This window comes from Mus caroli, unplaced genomic scaffold (genome assembly GCF_978045245.1).
Source record: "Mus caroli unplaced genomic scaffold, Mus_caroli_1 scaffold_8, whole genome shotgun sequence".
Taxonomy (NCBI): Eukaryota; Metazoa; Chordata; class Mammalia; order Rodentia; family Muridae; genus Mus; species Mus caroli.
The window spans coordinates 12,803,180-12,819,373 of record NW_028227263.1 but is presented as its reverse complement, the minus strand read 5'-3'; the positions used below and the strand labels follow the sequence as shown (position 1 = coordinate 12,819,373).

The 16,194-nt window shown below is 43.0% G+C and overlaps 1 protein-coding gene across 5 annotated transcripts in view; it reads right to left on the bottom strand.

Moving 5' to 3' along the window:
• Fam53b (family with sequence similarity 53 member B) overlaps positions 1 to 16,194 on the bottom strand; it is a 117,590-nt gene that overhangs the window by 100,546 nt on the left and 850 nt on the right. For 2 of the 5 annotated variants that reach the window (XR_015047801.1, XM_085841224.1), the window contains exon 1: positions 2,648 to 2,937. The exons of 1 other annotated variant lie outside the window; for it this stretch is intronic. The gene's annotated coding sequence lies outside the window, so the exon portion shown is untranslated. 2 more of the 5 variants (XM_085841227.1, XM_029480196.1) reach the window with 2 other exon arrangements.

The following is a 16,194-nucleotide window of genomic DNA, read 5'->3' as shown; positions in this document are numbered from 1 at the left end:
GGTGTGCACAGTGGTGGGGGTTGTGCTGACCTGAGCGTTTACTTCAGTGGTTTTTTTTTTCCCCCTTATGGGCACAAACAAGTTTTCCAGACTATGCATGATTTAACCCTAGAAAGTCTCATGCCTGAATGACACATCAGCTGGGACTGAGGACCCAGCCCTCAACCCTCAGTGCCAGCTGAAGAGGAGTGGCTGGGAAGGGTGTGCATTTTAAAGAGCTCTGCAGGCACCAGATTGCTCCACAGTGCCCCCTGCTGACAGTATTTATTAAACACAGCTCCCTCCTGAAGGAGGAGGAGAGCTAGCAAGCTTTTGCTGAGCTCCCATCATGGGTCAAGCACCAGCTCAAGGAACTCACTTAAAACAAACCAGCTACTACGGAACTACAGGATTGGGATGCTAGGGGGTACCAACTAACAAGGGGCAAAAGAAAGGTGAGGAGGGAGGGACAGAGGAAGAGAGGGAGGGAGAGAAGGGACGGTTAGGAGAGAGAGAAGGAAAGGGGGGAGGAGCAGGTGAGCACCCAGGAAGGGCTTCCTGTAACATGTCAGTTGAGTGACTCCTCTATGAAGACCTTTAAGTATTTATCTAAAACTCTTTCCATAACATACCTACTACACTGGAAACAAAGGGGAGAAGCTGGTTAGAATCATTATCAATCAAAACAGCGAACTTATCCTGCCGTCAACAATCTTAGAGTCCAGGTCTGCAGCCAGCTTTTCCAGAACGCTTGCTTTGATGTTAAAATGAACGCACATCACACTCTTGGGGTGTGTGTGGGGGGGGGGGAGTCCTTGACCAGAGCTATTCTGAACTGGTCTCAAGAGCATCTTGTTCCCGATGTGGACACTTGGGAGAAAACCGCAGGCATTCTCCAAGCCTCTTAGATTTCTTGACTACCACAGGGTCCAGAAACTGGATCTGCACACTCCCTGAGTCTACAACTACAGTTACTAACCTTAATACTCAACCCTTCTTTCACTAAAGGGGGCCTATCACCTGGAACAAGTTTTCTGCTAATCTAGCGCACAGCAAAGGGGGAAGGGGAATCTACAGACCTTCAACTCACTGTCAGAACTGTTACTGAGATAAGTCCCTGCTAAGTGGAAAAAATTAAAATGAAACCAAAACTTGGTGGCCCAGTCAAGATCGTGAGTTGCACGGGTGCGCAGACTCCATTCTTTCCCTAGGGCCTCAAATCAAGTCATATCGTTCAAAACGGGAGTCCAGGATTCAGCAAGGAGGGATTCCCCCCTTCCAGGCGTGGAGACTGCTGGGAACACGTATGCTAGCATGTCATTTGGAGGTCTGCTAATATGCTGAAGGAGCCCAAGACATTTTGCCTGGCTTCCTGAGCCAATAAACAATGTCATTCCAACTCTTGAAGCAGTCCCTTTCTCCACCGTCCAATAATTCAACAAACATTTGTTCCTGTTGAACCACCACCAGCCTAGCTCCATCTGCACCAACTCCTGCGAGACAAGTACCGAGGCGGCAGCGGCGGCACAAATGGGGCCAGGACCTGAATGCAACCCACGACGGGGGCCACTTTCCCAACACCAGAGTCCCAATTTTACCGTATGGAAAACTCAAGAGTGTGGCCTATAGGAGGCAGAATCCCATTCACCAAATGCTGCAAAGAGCTTTTCTTTGTTCGCCATGGTACTAAGTACAGTACGTGTTAATGAACCCGGCGGTCAGGAGCATCAGGGGGCGTCCAAAGGCGAGGGTCCAGAACAAGCCTGCCCACGCAATTCCAGGCCCTTGTCCCACTCACCCCCAAGCACTGTTCCCCTAGTCTGAGGGTAGAAGAGGAGCTTGTGTATGTGGGGGCGGGAAGGGGGTCGAGAAAACACTTGAGTCAACTCAAATCACCCTCTTCGGATTCTGGGTTTCCAAGTCTCTTTGGTCCCGGTTCTACCAAGTGAAACCCCTAGCTGGCAACCTGACTCCCACCGGCTCGCAAATCAAGGATTGGCAGAAAGAAAAAAAATGTGACTAGGCTAGTATCCTGTGACGGACGGCCCTCTTCGCCATGTGCAAAAACCACGCCGGCACAGGCGACCCCCCACTCCTCAAGCCCTGGCCTCGGCCACGCCGCTGCTTCCCCCTCCCTAGGCAGAGCGCCCTCTCACCCCCATCGACACCGCGCGGGTCAGTCGTGCAGCCTTGGAGTCGTCCCTGCGCGCCCGCATCCCAGGGGTGGCGGGTGTAAACTTCCGTGAACAAAAGAGTTGTCTGCAAGCGATGCGGAACTTCGGGGCTCAGCGCCTTCGCTGCTGCCACAAGCCAGGGCTCAAGTTGAGCCTCAAAGGAGGGGGCTGCTCGGGACGCAGCCGTCTCCGCGGCCGTCCGCCGGGTCGGCGGAGCGCAGACTATTCGGCAGCGCTAGGTTTGCTCTTCCCCCGCCAGCGCGCTGACAAGTCTCACGCCTGCACCAGGGCGAGCAAGAGTCGGCGCCGGCAGAAACCACCGGATCCGCCGTATAACAAGGAGACAGGGAGAAAGAAAGCCAGCAGCATTAAGGAAGGAAAGAGCGAGCGCAGCGCACGCGAGCCCAACTTCCCCCGCCGCCGCCGCCGGGGAGCTCGCACCGACCCCGCTCCGGACCAGCCCCCTGGCGCGGTTGCCCGGCCCGGTCGCTTACTGTGCGCGCCGGACGCGGGCCGTCACTGCAAGCGCTCGCCAAGTCGTCCGGGCTGCCCGCCCGCGTCCGCCGTGCGCACGCTATCCTGCCGGCGCCGAGCGCTTTGTACCGAGCGACTCCCGGGGAGGAGGAAATCGACTTGTCACTTCCTGAACTGTTTGCAACTCGTCCCTTTAACCGACCTCGGCCAGGCCGCCAGTGCCCACTGCTGCCGCCGGGCCGCCCGACCGCGGCTGCGTGAACTCGGTGGCGCTGTGCGGGCGGCGTCGCGGCCGGGGCGCCCGGCGTGCCGCTACGAGGTGCAGTGCGCGCAGCCGCCGGTGGGCGGGGAGTGGGGGGGGGGTGGTCCACGGCGCGCCTCCGTCAGTGCGGCCGGGTGTCCAGTGAACCCGCACCACGCACCTCTCACGCCTGGATGCCCCGGCTCAGGGAAGTAGCACCGCACAAGTCGGGATTGAAACTCAGGCCTCGTGGGCTTCAGATGGCCAGCTTCCGGGTTTGGCTTAGCAGTTTAAAAGAATCTGTGGCGAAAAAGACCGCAAAGGGGGGGTGGCAGGGACCCTGGTGCGGTCACACTTTAGGATAATAAAGCACTGTTCCGGACTCTGGGTGCAATCGAATTTGAGGAATTTGTACTTCAGATGCCACATCCAAAATACATGCAACTGGGGAAGGAAGGATTTGCTGTTGCTAAGCAGAGGCAGGGCATGTTTAGTTCTGTAACTTAGGATATTGACTCAAGTGCAGGAATGTAACCCTGATAGAATAAGCAGAGTATTTTCATTGTGCAGCTCACCTGGGGGGGAGGGGACAATGTTCCTTGTGAAATGGAGTCCTAGATTTCCCATCACTCCTTCCTGCTGATGTGTGTTATTAACTTTATCCAAAAAGATTTTTAAGAGTTTTTTTTTTTTTAAGACTCTATGCCTGTTTTGCGTTCCCCTTTGCCAAAAAAAACAAAACACCTCATTACTTTACATGGATTGTGTCTGCACCGTTTGAATGGTTCTATTCATAGATCAGGAAACTTTTTCTGTTGCTTCGAGGAACATTTAATTGGTTTTAATCCAATGTTGCAATCCTAGTATCAAACATAAATGAACAATTAACTTTTTGAGTTTGTGTGCACTTGGGAAACTATTAGATTTCATGGCTATTGCTGAAATATTTCAATTTGTGACCACACTGGACCTATTCTTTCTTTTCAGAAAAGCATGAGCTAACATATTTCACACTAACTACAGCTCATTTCAGAGGCTCTGCCATAAGATGAAGATGCTCATTAGAAGGAAGGATGTGTGTTCACCTCAGAGATGATTCGAACATAATCAAATCACTCTAAGAAGGCCAAGTGTGCTAATACACAGACTACAAAGATGCTGATATCCATAATACATTACTTCCTTTTAAGAAACATGTTAAGGGCTATTTATTTTTAAAGGAATAAGAACCACATGTTCTGTCAAAAGAAGGCAGGCACATGGGAAAAGCAGAGGCTACTATAATACACGTATGGTCACTTCCCAAAAGCCACCTGATCACAGCACTACCACCGTAGCCTCCAAGCTCTGTAACAATAGAATTTAATGCACTTAGCTTTTTTATTGGGAGGCCTAGAGTGACTCCTGCTGGCAAACATTCCATTTATCCCTGCAATTACTAGTTCATCAGGTCAACTTAAAAAAATCAAGATGCCAGGGGTCCTAAGCCTGGAAACAATTATTGCAGCCATTACTCTTGTTGCTTTCAGAACCATGTTAGTCTCATGAAATTCCACGGATGGGGGTTATGAGAGCTCCTCTGCTCCAACCTCAGTTCCAACCCTAAACAGCCTGGTTTTTCTGGTTCTTAGCCTTTCTTGACCTTGCCTAGGACTAAAATTCCTCCTTAAGGAGCTGGCTAACCAACGGAGTTGTCTAAGTCTGAATCTTCAAGGCTAAAAAGACACACACACATTAAGGCTTTTGCCAGTCTTCCATACATGTCGTCACATCTTGGTTTCTTAATGCTAAATGTGATGGCTCTTTATTATAAAAAGTCCTGTCCATTAGGTTGCTGTATTAAAGTTCTGTTTACTTCAGGACAGACACAAACCCAGTCAACTGCATGTAAGATTAGGTAAGCAGCAGCTGGGAAGAGGAAGGGGAGCTCTGTCTAGTCTTTATTCGTGTCTAAATGATCAACCAAATCAGAACCAGACTTAGAGTACAGCCAGACACCTAAATGCAAATTCACAGGCCAACTCAGAAATAAATCCACAGATCTAAAAAACGACCACCTGTAACTCTGCCATTATCTTCAATAAATACTAACCTGATTTAGACCATGCAACACCCCGGAAAGTATAAAATACAGGGATTACTTAGTCTCTTCCTCTAAGACCAATATGAGACACAGGGATAAAGCAATACTGGTTCTTTTGGCTTTCCCCCAAAAGGAAGCCTAGCAAATAGAAGGCTGCTTGTGTGTATAGTATGCATCATGTATCCTTCACTGAGAATCACTGTTACAGCTCCCCAAGTCCAAGCTTACAGCTCTTAAGCAACAGGAGACAATAAGGGTGTATTTTATTAAGGAAGGGTGTAGCCAACTCTAACTTGTATCAACAAGCTAATGTTCACCTAAGCACATGTGTGGAGAGGAGGGTAAAGGTTGCTTTTGATATGCACGAAGGAGTGTCTAAAGCAGTTAGTGGGTGTTTTATTTCTGTGCCTTTAGATCCAGATCAATGTGATGCTCAAACAACAAAGACCTAAGCTTTGAAGTTTGAGTCGGTGCAAGTAAATGGTCAGTTTCGCACCTATCGGTATCTTATGTCTAAGAGTACTCCACTGAAATTATAAGAGAACAACCATAGGAATTCATTTAGACTAACAAAGTGAACTGAACAAACATCAGATGTGTTGTTATACTGGGCCAACAGAGTCTGCAGACGCTCGTGTACCCACCCTTTCATTCAGCTTCTAAAAGCCACTGCGCCTCTTTGTCACACTGTTGTATTAAGAGCCAGTCACTCACATTTCACACTGTTCTTTCTACATCTGAAAAGACTTTCTTTTTTTCAAGCAAAACCTTTTAAGATTGCTTATAATAGATTATGGAAAGACAGACGTCACCAAATCCACCTGAAATGTTATTAAAGAGATTGGCTGCTGAAAGCAAGTTGATAGAATATACTTCTTTGGAAAGTATGTAAACTTTGTGGTCAAAGTTAAAGGCCAAACCTCTGAGCCCATCATGGGGCAATTTTCATATATAGATCTTACACAGAAGAAAATCTGCAATTTTACCCACATTTACAATGCATTACAACTAATTGCCCTACCTATTAAGTATGTTATAACACATTAATCCTTTGGTTCTTTCCCATGCTTTTATTGACCATGAAAAATGAGTTTCAAATCTAGGGCTATAACATATACACGCTAGATATATAAAACATAGGCTATTTTAGCCTATTTAGAAGCATTTTGATTTTTAAAAGAAAAAATGTATTTTTGATTAAAAAATAAACCAAATATGTTTCCATTGAAAAATAACCACAGCAGTGAATTTAATGATACCAAGCTCACTCTTTTGATATAGAATAAGCGTTGAAAGCAGCTTGGAGAGGAAATCTGCACATGAGAAGCAGTGCCGCTTTGTAACCGAACGTCTAGCACCATTGAGGTATGAAAGCATGCCAGCTGGGACGGCATTGTGTACCACAAAATGTGGGTTGTAAGCCTATGTCCTGAGCACAAACCCTGGTCTCCAAGTTGGCAGGTGCTGAAAACACAGCAAATGTCACGCTTGCAACTCATTGGATGGAAGACCTCTGGGTAAGGCAAGCTAAAGGCTAAAAAGAACAGAGCGAGAGTTGAAAACTCAAACAATTTGGTAGTAACTTTTTTAAAGTTCCTAGTGACCATTATTATTATGTGCTATAAGAAAGTGCAGGGATGAAAAACAGGCATTAAAGCTGATTCACAGTAAATAAAAAAGAAAAGAGTGCAACAAAGGCATTCAGTTACTAGAAAACTAACTAAACTGGCCTTACTATTCTAATACTAAACTTCAAAAAACAAAACCCGGGGTGCTGGAGAGATTACTCAGCAGTTTAGAGCACTTACTGTTATTGCAAAGGACCTGGATTCGATACCCAGCATTAACCCATTAACTCCAATTCCAGAGGCTAAGATGCCCTCTTCTGGCCTCTACAGGCACCAAGCACACATGCAGTACAACATACACACATATAAGCAAAACAGTCACACACAGAGAAGAAAGCGATGTAAGAAATAATTAACAAGAGCACACCTCTGATGTATCTGTGATGGTGGCAACTGGAGTAGTTGTCACAAGAAAGAAAGAAAGAAAGAAAGAAAGAAAGAAAGAAAGAAAGAAAGAAAGAAAGAAAGAAAGAAAGAAAGAAAGAAAGAAAGAAAGAAAGAGAGAGAGAAAGAGAGAGAGAGAGAGAGAGAGAGAGAGAAAGAAAGAAAGAAAGAAAGAAAGAAAGAAAGAAAGAAAGAAAGGAAGGAAGGAAGGAAGGAAGGAAGAAAGAAAGAAAGAAAGAAAGAAAGAAAGAAAGAAAGAAAGAAAGAAAGAAAGAAAGAGAGAAGGAAAGAAAGAAAGAAAGAGAGAGAGAGAGAGAGAGAGAGAAGAAAAAAAAAAATCACTGCCTCAAAGCAAACTTTTGTTTAATTCACCCTTACTGATATGTTAAAAACTACTGTGAGCCTTCCTATTTCCCCCTACAAAGGACATTGTCCTTTCATTAGAGAAGAACCAGATATAGTTCATGATTTCACAGAGCTTAAACGTACAAACCAAATCCTGAATTCTTTGGATTTAAAATATCAAGGGGGAAGTGTTGTCTCTGGGTCTACCCGGAGGAGCTGGAGCACTGGCCTGGCTTTCGAGCTTGTGAGCCTCTTCACTCTCTTCAGCAGCTTGTCAATAGGCTGTATCCAAAAGGTAAGGTATTTTATTTCAGTTCATGCCTGGTTCTTTGTTTTTCTTTCCTGCCAGTTTTATATGAGTTCTCCCGCAGAGACCTATATAAGCACAACCATCCCTGAAGCATAAAGGGATAGCTATAGCTGTCAGGATGGGCTTACCTTCAGAGGTAGGTGCTTGACCAGCAAACATCAAGTCCTAGGATCAATCCCCAGTATCACTAGTTGGGTGATACCTGATATGAATGAGAAGTTAGCTTCCAATTTTAAAGTATTAATTTATAAGTGAAGGACAAAAGAATAAAAATTTTCAAGCCGGGCAGTGGTGGTGCACGCCTTTAATTCCAGCACTTGGGAGGCAGAGGCAGGCAGATCTCTGAGTTCGAGGCCAGCCTGGTCTACAGAATGAGTTCCAGGACAGCCAAGGCTACACAAAGAAACCCTGGCTCAAAAAAACAAAAACAAAACAAAACAAAAAAAAACAAAAACCAAAAATTCTCAAAACTTGCTAAAAGCTAGGTTAGTTAATCATTGCTTTGTTAAACCATCTTGATCAGTTTGTTCTAAAGAGGTCTCAGGCTTTATTAAAAATTCTCTAAAATGGAACAACTACTTTTGGGCATGGTATCAATTACCATAATTCCACTACATGAAGAATGATGCAGTCAGGACTACAGTGAGGCTCAGGAAATAAATAAAATAAAGGTTCAAAAGCAACAAAAGCTACAATTTACTGCATCGGACTGTAATCCCAGAGCTAGGAAGGCAGAGGCAGGAGGCTTTCTGTTGAGCTTGAGGCCAGTCTAATCTACATAGTGAATTCTAAGCAGTCAGAAAGACTCTTGGGGGAGGGAGAGGCGAGGGAAGGATGGCTAAAAAGTTCTGAAATTTCCTGGGATCAAGGAATAAAAGCGTCAGGGCTAGGGTCTAACAGTTCGACAGTCCTGCTAGGCACTCTGAAGATACTCACTTAGCCATCAATGAGAAGGCTGAAGACAGGTTTTCTAGACTAGCATGAACAAGTGGTTCACTAGACCTCCATACACTCTATTGTCAACTGCAGCATAAACTAAGAACAAATTGGATAAACTACTATTACTCAACATGATCTTGTGTCCCTGTCTGATAGATCTTGGGACCAGGCCTTGGCTCAGATCTAATGATGAAAAGTGCACAATAATCATACCCATTTGTTTTCAATTCAAATACATTGTAACATTTTCACCACCACATCTACATCTCTTATCATTTATTACTACTTAAAAGATTACGGAACACAGGGCCCCCAATATAGGAGCTAGAAAAACTATCCAAGAGCTGAAGGGGTCTGCAACCCTATAGGTGGAACAACAATATGAACTAACCAGTGCCCCCGTGTCTCTAGCTGCATATGTAGCAGAGGAGGGCCTAGTTGGCCATCATTGGGAAGAGAGGCCCCTTGGTCGTGCAAACTTTATATGCCCCAGTACAGGGGAACACCAGGGCCAAGAAGTAGGAGTGGGTGGGTAGGGGAATGGGGGAGGGGGGGAAGGTATAGGGGACTTTCAGGATAGCATTTGAAATGTAAAGGAAGAAAATACCTAATAAAAAAATGTGGGGGAAAAAAAAGATGACACTCTCAATCTGAAAGGTATTCATTCATCCATGCACTCTCAGGCACAGGAAATCATCTGAAACTCCAGTGTCGTGGAGTTCTGTCTGTTCTTCATTCCTTTACTAAGGTACAAAGGTGCTTCCGCACCAGTCCAAGTTAGAGTAAGGAAAGCACTCTACAGTGTGATTTTTACAGAGGTTTTGAAAGGCCCACCTGTTCCAGAGGTTCTTTTTCTTACCCCAAAACACTCGGTTAATCACTCCTACAATACAAACGCCTTTCAATGGAACTGAATAGATTAGCTTGAACAATTCACCTGTTAACTCCAACGGGGAGGAGGATTCTTGAAGGAAAGTATTTATTGGGCACTAAGGTACCTGCCGTGTATCTGTACAATATCCACAGCCCTGTTGGGTAAGGGTCCACACCTGATTCTTTCTGCACCTATCAACCAGCTCCAAAGACAGAAAATAAAGCAAGTCTTAACAAGTATTCTGTTAGGTCATATGCTAGTGCCTTTAACAAAGTTCAGTTTCTGAACTGAGATAGGGCTCAGTGGCAATGCTTGTCTCACATGCACAGGGCCCTAGGGTTTATGCCACAGCACCACCAAAACAAAAAGGCAAAACAGTACAAAAAAGAAACCCTTTTTCATCAGCAGGATAAGCAGTTAAACTGCAAAATGACAGGCTGCCAAGGCAAAAGCACAAAAGCACAGGCCCACCAATTAGACTCCAGCAGTCTGCGGTGCACAAGAGAAGTATCTCAAAGCCTTAGAGCAACAAAGTGGGTCAGCTGGGAGTCTTCTGTGGCGTGTATTTGGGGCACAGAAGAATCAGAGGAGGATTCCTTGGAGTATCACAATTGTTCATTTGACCTTATCTTCATTTAATCTTATCTTTTTACAAGTAAGATAGAAAAAGACTGAACAAAAGATTTCTTGATTTACTAGTCAAGTCATCTCTATGACCAAATGAATACAAACTGAATAATGAAACACATATCAAAAATAGTCACCAAGCACAAGTGTTTTTCAGATTAAAAAAATACTCATTTACTTCAAATATTTTATTACAAGAACATATATGCCTTTTTAATATACAGATACCTTAAAAAGCCATCAAATTACCCAACAGCTAATACTTAGCAAATGGAGTATGTTACATCCTCATATATATTAGAAACCTATGTTTTAGGCTTTGTTCATTAAATCTCAATTTTTGGGTATTTTTACTGGTTCCTTTCCCATATAATATTGCTTGAAGCCCTAAGCCCCAATACAATAGTATGAGTAGATGAGGCCTTTATGAAATAATCAGGGTTAGGAAGGTCACGGGATCGGTGCCCTCACATAGAGGCTTCTGAAAGTCTCTGTGTGTTCTCTTTTGCCTTCCCTTCCCCAGCACACACAAAGAGGTCATATGAACACACAAATGGCAGCCTCCTAAAAGCTAAAGAACAAGACTACAAAATAAAATATACTTGGGGACAGAAATGTGATGGACAGTGAGCAAAGGTGCCTGCTACCAAGCCTGATAATCTGAATCCAATCTTGGGAACCCACATGGTAGAAGGAAAGAACTAAGCTTACAAGCTCTTTCTAACTTCATCACATACATATTAAATAAATAAATGTAAAAAAACAATAGTGATCATGATATACTACCGATACCTTGGCCTTGGAATTCCAGCTTCCAGAACTCTGAGAAAAAAAATGTCTGCCGTTTTATGCCACCCAGTTTATAGTATTATGGAATCTGAGATCCATAGGTAGGAAGGAACTTTGATTCAGTGCAAAAAGGTTCCTGACATCAACCCTGGTAAGATCTCTGGACCCACATGATGCTTGAAACAAAACTGACTGCTGAAAATTATCCTGACCTCCACACACTTACTACAGCACACGCACACCAACATGTATATACACATACATGTATGTGCATGTACCAAATAAACAATCCAGGACCTTAAACATGCCAGATAAGAATTCTACCAATAAGTCCACCTAAACAATCTGCAACTATTCAACAAAAGGAAACAAGAAAAGCCAACTACATTTCAAGTTCAAAAATAACCTATTGCATTTGTTGCAAATCATTAATCAAACTGAATATCAAAATGATCTCTTCTGCTTGTGTAGCATCTTTACCATAGGAGCATCCCATGGGAGCCTCAGGAAATGACCTAAGCTTTGGAAAGACAGCTTACTTCAAAGTGAGGTAAGATACTTGGAGTTTGGTCTTTTAGTTTAATCTAGTTAAATCACTTCTAAAATAAACAATAACCGTAATAACTGGCACAGCTATAAGTCTATGTGGGACTTTATTTTATTTCCTGAGCAAACTATATTATCAATTATTTGACCTCCATAGAATCAAAGAGCTTTCCCTCTAAGCCTGCTCTGGTCTGCAAGCAGATAAATATATCAAAACTGTGTTTTACTGTAATCTTCTCAGCAGTAACGACCACTACTACCACTAACAGCATAAGATGTGAGTTGTCCCTCACAGCTCTACATTCCTCCCAGAGCTTGTGCATGACTCTAACTCAGGTGAGATAGTCTATTAAATACCATTCTATAATTTCCCCCACTCAAACTCCAGTGAGGCTTCTACAGAAGACACAGAAGGAAACGCTTGCTTCAGTGCATCTAAATTGATTTCCTCAGCAAATGAACAGATTGGGGGCTAGCTGTTGTCACAGGAGGCAGGCGGATACGCACTATAAACTGCTCTTTCCTCCACTCTTGCCCCCTGTGTCCCGCCTCTACAAGTTCCATGGTTGGAAATCATCCGAATATTTTTTTTAAGTCAGGATATACTAAAATTAGACGGGAACAAAGGCCTGACATTTTCATATTAGCAAGGGGGTTAGGAAACAAATCCGATCTTGAAGCACCCACACTCATCTACATTTAGCCTCTTCCTCATGAGTCTTTCCTTTCTAAAATATCAAGAAGGGAAGCAGCAGGAACCAGCCCAGCTTCTACTGTGCTACTGTCCCTGACAACAAACTACTTCATCCACAGTGCACCAGGGAAGACCCCTAGTCAACTAGAGTATTACATATTTCTTTCTAAGCTATCCTAGTATTATCCAGGATACATAATTGCTAAACTATGTGTCAATGCTCATGGCTTTGGGTAAACGGAGATATTATTCTCACTTTTACCAAGGAGCTTCCAGACACCATACAACATACAGGTCAGTCACTGAAATGTTTATCATCTACTGATGCAGTAATAACAACATGTAAAGATATTAACAGGTAAAACATAACGCAGTTATGGGGCTGGAAGAGCGGCTCAGCAGTGATGAGCACTTGCAGCTCTTCCAGAGATTTGGTTCCAAGCTCACAACTGCCTGCAACTCCAGTTCCAGGGGACTGAACACTCTCTTTTGACCTACATGGGTACTCCCTACCCCAAATGGCATATTTTTACAGAGACACACAAATAGTAAATTAAAAGTTGTTTTTGAAATGTGTCATTTCTTCAGGAAAACAAGAAAATAATTTCCTCTAAAAAATGAAAACTGTAGATTGGGGGGTAGGGGAGGCACCAGGCAGTAATTTACAAACACTTGAAGATACAATGGATTGCTTGGTCTTCACAACAATATCAGCACGACAAAAGTTCATTCTACCAGCTTATACATCCCTATTTTTGAAATCCTACTGCACAAAAGCAGAATACTGATACATTAACATCTTAGGAATTATTCCTATCTTTTTAATTTGGCTTCCCTGGACATAAGCTACAAGTCCATACAGTTATAGCTTGAAATTCTACTAGAGAAGCCTTTTTAATGATTAGTCTAACTCACTGTGTTATAAAGATTTTAAAACCTTGGTAAGTACCCACTCAAGCACTCTTTCTCTCCTGGTTACCAGAGCCCATCTTGACATGTAAGCTGAAATGAATGATCTTTCAACAACACTCCAGGGATTGTGCTAAGGTCATATTCAATCATTCATTAGGCTTGGTACCCGGTGCTTTTCAGAGTTCCATTGTACAGCTGGTTTTATTCAGCATTTATGTAGCCTGTGGGCTTGGGTATTTGTCTGCTTAATGTTGAGTTTCATTTCTATGGCCCTAACATAGGAATCCATCAATTGACCAAAGAATGTCAAACTATTCCTTTACTTTCTAACAAATTGCATGGTGTGTATGAAGAATAAATTAGCATTAATTTTCTTCTATTAACTGTTAATAAGACATGTTCCTGAATTCTCCCTTCATGTAAAAACATCTCTGTTTCCTGTCTAAAGGATTTTCTAATTTTTCCCCTGGTATGTTTTTAAGTTGACCATGTTCCTTATTTCCCACAATCAAGCTCTAGGTTGTAGCAGTCTTCTTCCAGTAAAATATACTGGACAAGACTCCTTTCAGAGGCCATCCATATCCCCTAAGATTAGCTGGAGTGGTTACTACTATGCAACACAAGCCATTTGGTCTCTTGCCCTGAAAGCTGGGCAGTTTCTGCAGCAGATAGATTCTAGTTCACAGAGGCAAAACCACAAAGTCAAAACTCAGGTCTCTCTCCTAGAGACAAACTCATTAGTCATATTTGTCCTTATTTTCAATATGGGCTACTAGACAGAGAAAAAGTCTGACACATTAATACTTTCTCTCTCTCTCTCTCTCTCTCTCTCTCTCTCTCTCTCTCTCTCTCTCTCAAATGAAATTGCATAGGTTTGACGTGGGTGTGATGGTGAAGTTCTATAATTCCAGGCTCTGCAGGCTCCCACAGACACCTCCTGTTGTGCTGCAGCAGCATCACCAGGAAAAGCCTCAGTTCTCATTTGCATTTCAAACAAGTTTCCTCAAAACGACTTTTGATTAAAATAAAATTACAATCCCAGTTTCTCAGCTACAGAGCACAGTCATCATGACATCATGTGCTGTTCCTTTTTTGTAACTGCATCATTTCATTCATGTGCCCATATATTTTAAGAGTTTACAGTATTAAGCCTTAAAATATTTATAGTTTATTCCATTAACTTAGGGATATTTAGTAAGCAGGATTTTAGCTGTTTGGTAATACTAATTTCTTGTTAGCATTTTCAGGCCTTCTATTTGCTCTGATTTCAGTCCTTAAAGGGTTGGCTTCTACAAAGATTAAAGTGCTGAGAAGAAACGACAAGGCTTTTGTTTTTGTTGTTGTTTTAAACCTTATCAACAGCTCCTCAATGGATCAGGAAAAGCCTCTACCTTTGCAAAAGGAACAAACACGTCCCATAGAGGAGAGGAGGGTTGGAATCAATTTCAACAGACATATCCCAAGCTAACTCAGAGTTAAAAGCAGGTCATACAGAAAGTGATTTGTTGGGTTGGTGCAATCACACTTGAAACTTACCCACTCTAAAGTACTTACCTTATTTGGGCTAGGTGTGGTGCCGCAGGTCTGAATCCCAGAACCTGATCAAGGAGGCAGAGGCAGACAGATCTCTGGGTTTGAATCTCTCTGTCTACATAGTGAGTTACAAGACAGCTAGGACTAAACAGAGAGATCCTGTCTCAAGAAACAACAGAAAGATACTAAAAGTCTTCCTTTGGCCTCCTTGTGTGGACCTATGCACTTGCATGTATGTGTTCATACACTCTAAGAAGATCCTGTGGCCCATAAAGCACAATTTTCTGAAAAGCTTAAATTATATATATTTTAAAATAATTTCTCATTTTTTGCATATTAAAAGCTATTCCAAGTTCATTATTTTTGCTCAAAGTCCATGTTATTATCTCTAGATCAAATGACAAGTGGTCCTTAATGGTCACACTGATCTAAGTTTGTCTTCCTCTATTCCTCAAAACAGAAAACTGTAGAATGCTAGATTAGGCTAGCTACTAGAAAAGTATTTACCTGAAAAAAGCTGAAAATCATCAAAACTCGCACAACTTTTAAGAATTTATCTTTACTTTATGAATGCAGGTGTTTTTCTTACATGCCTGTCTGGTGTCAAAGAGGTCAGAAGAGGGTACTGGGCCCCTATAATTATAGCTAGAGTGACAGATGATGTGAACCACATTCAGGTCCTCTTACAAAAGCAGCAAATGCTCTTGACTGCTGAGCCATCTCTCCATTTCCCCAAAAGTTATGTAATAAAAAAAAAACCAACAAAATAAAATTAAGATTCCAATACTAAAATACTGTCCCAAATACAGTTTTACTAGGTATTTATTAGGTATTTATATAAGATAGTTTACCTTTTCAAAGTAATATATAAACATTCTCCAGATAAGCTCCCAGAGAGCCTTTGCCTGAAAGTTTTAAAACTGACAGCCTCCTTCCACAGAAAGATGAATAACAAAATTCAGTTTCACTTTCTTCTGTGTGTGCATGCTCACATGTGTGCATACTGTGCATAGATGTGTGTGTGTGTGTGTGTGTGTGTGTGTGTGTGTAGAAGCCAGAGGTCTTCAGGTATCTTTCTCAATTGCTTTCAACTTTATTTTTTGAGACAGGATCCCTGAGTGAACCTGGAGCCAACTGACTCACAACCAGACTGCCTGACCATCAAGCTTCAGGGATCCTGCTGTCTCTGCCTCATGAACATCGAGACTCTAAACGCACATTGCTATGCACAGCATTTTACATAGGTCCTAGGGAGCTGACTCTGTCTTCATGTTTATATGGCAATTTCCCCCAGCTCTCTGCCCCACACCACACCACAGCTCCACCTCCTTCTTCACCCTCCTGAGAGCTAAAATTACAATGTGTCATGCCTTACTTAAAATTCAGTTCCTGCTAAGGGAAAGTCTTCAAAACCAATAGTTGATAAGAAATTATAATGGATTTAGAGTGACTCAGGTGTTTTCACAGTCCACAGAGTGGACTAGCCAGTTAGTGACCACCAATGACAGAGGGTTACAGAGCTCCTACAGGTTAGGCCCAACTGAATTGCATATGTAGCCCTGACTTACAGGGACCACAAAGCAGAGATCTGGCACCTGGGAGGTAGACTGTTAGAAGAAGAAGGGTTCTAGAGTCAGCCAGACCCAAGCTTGGCTCCATCTG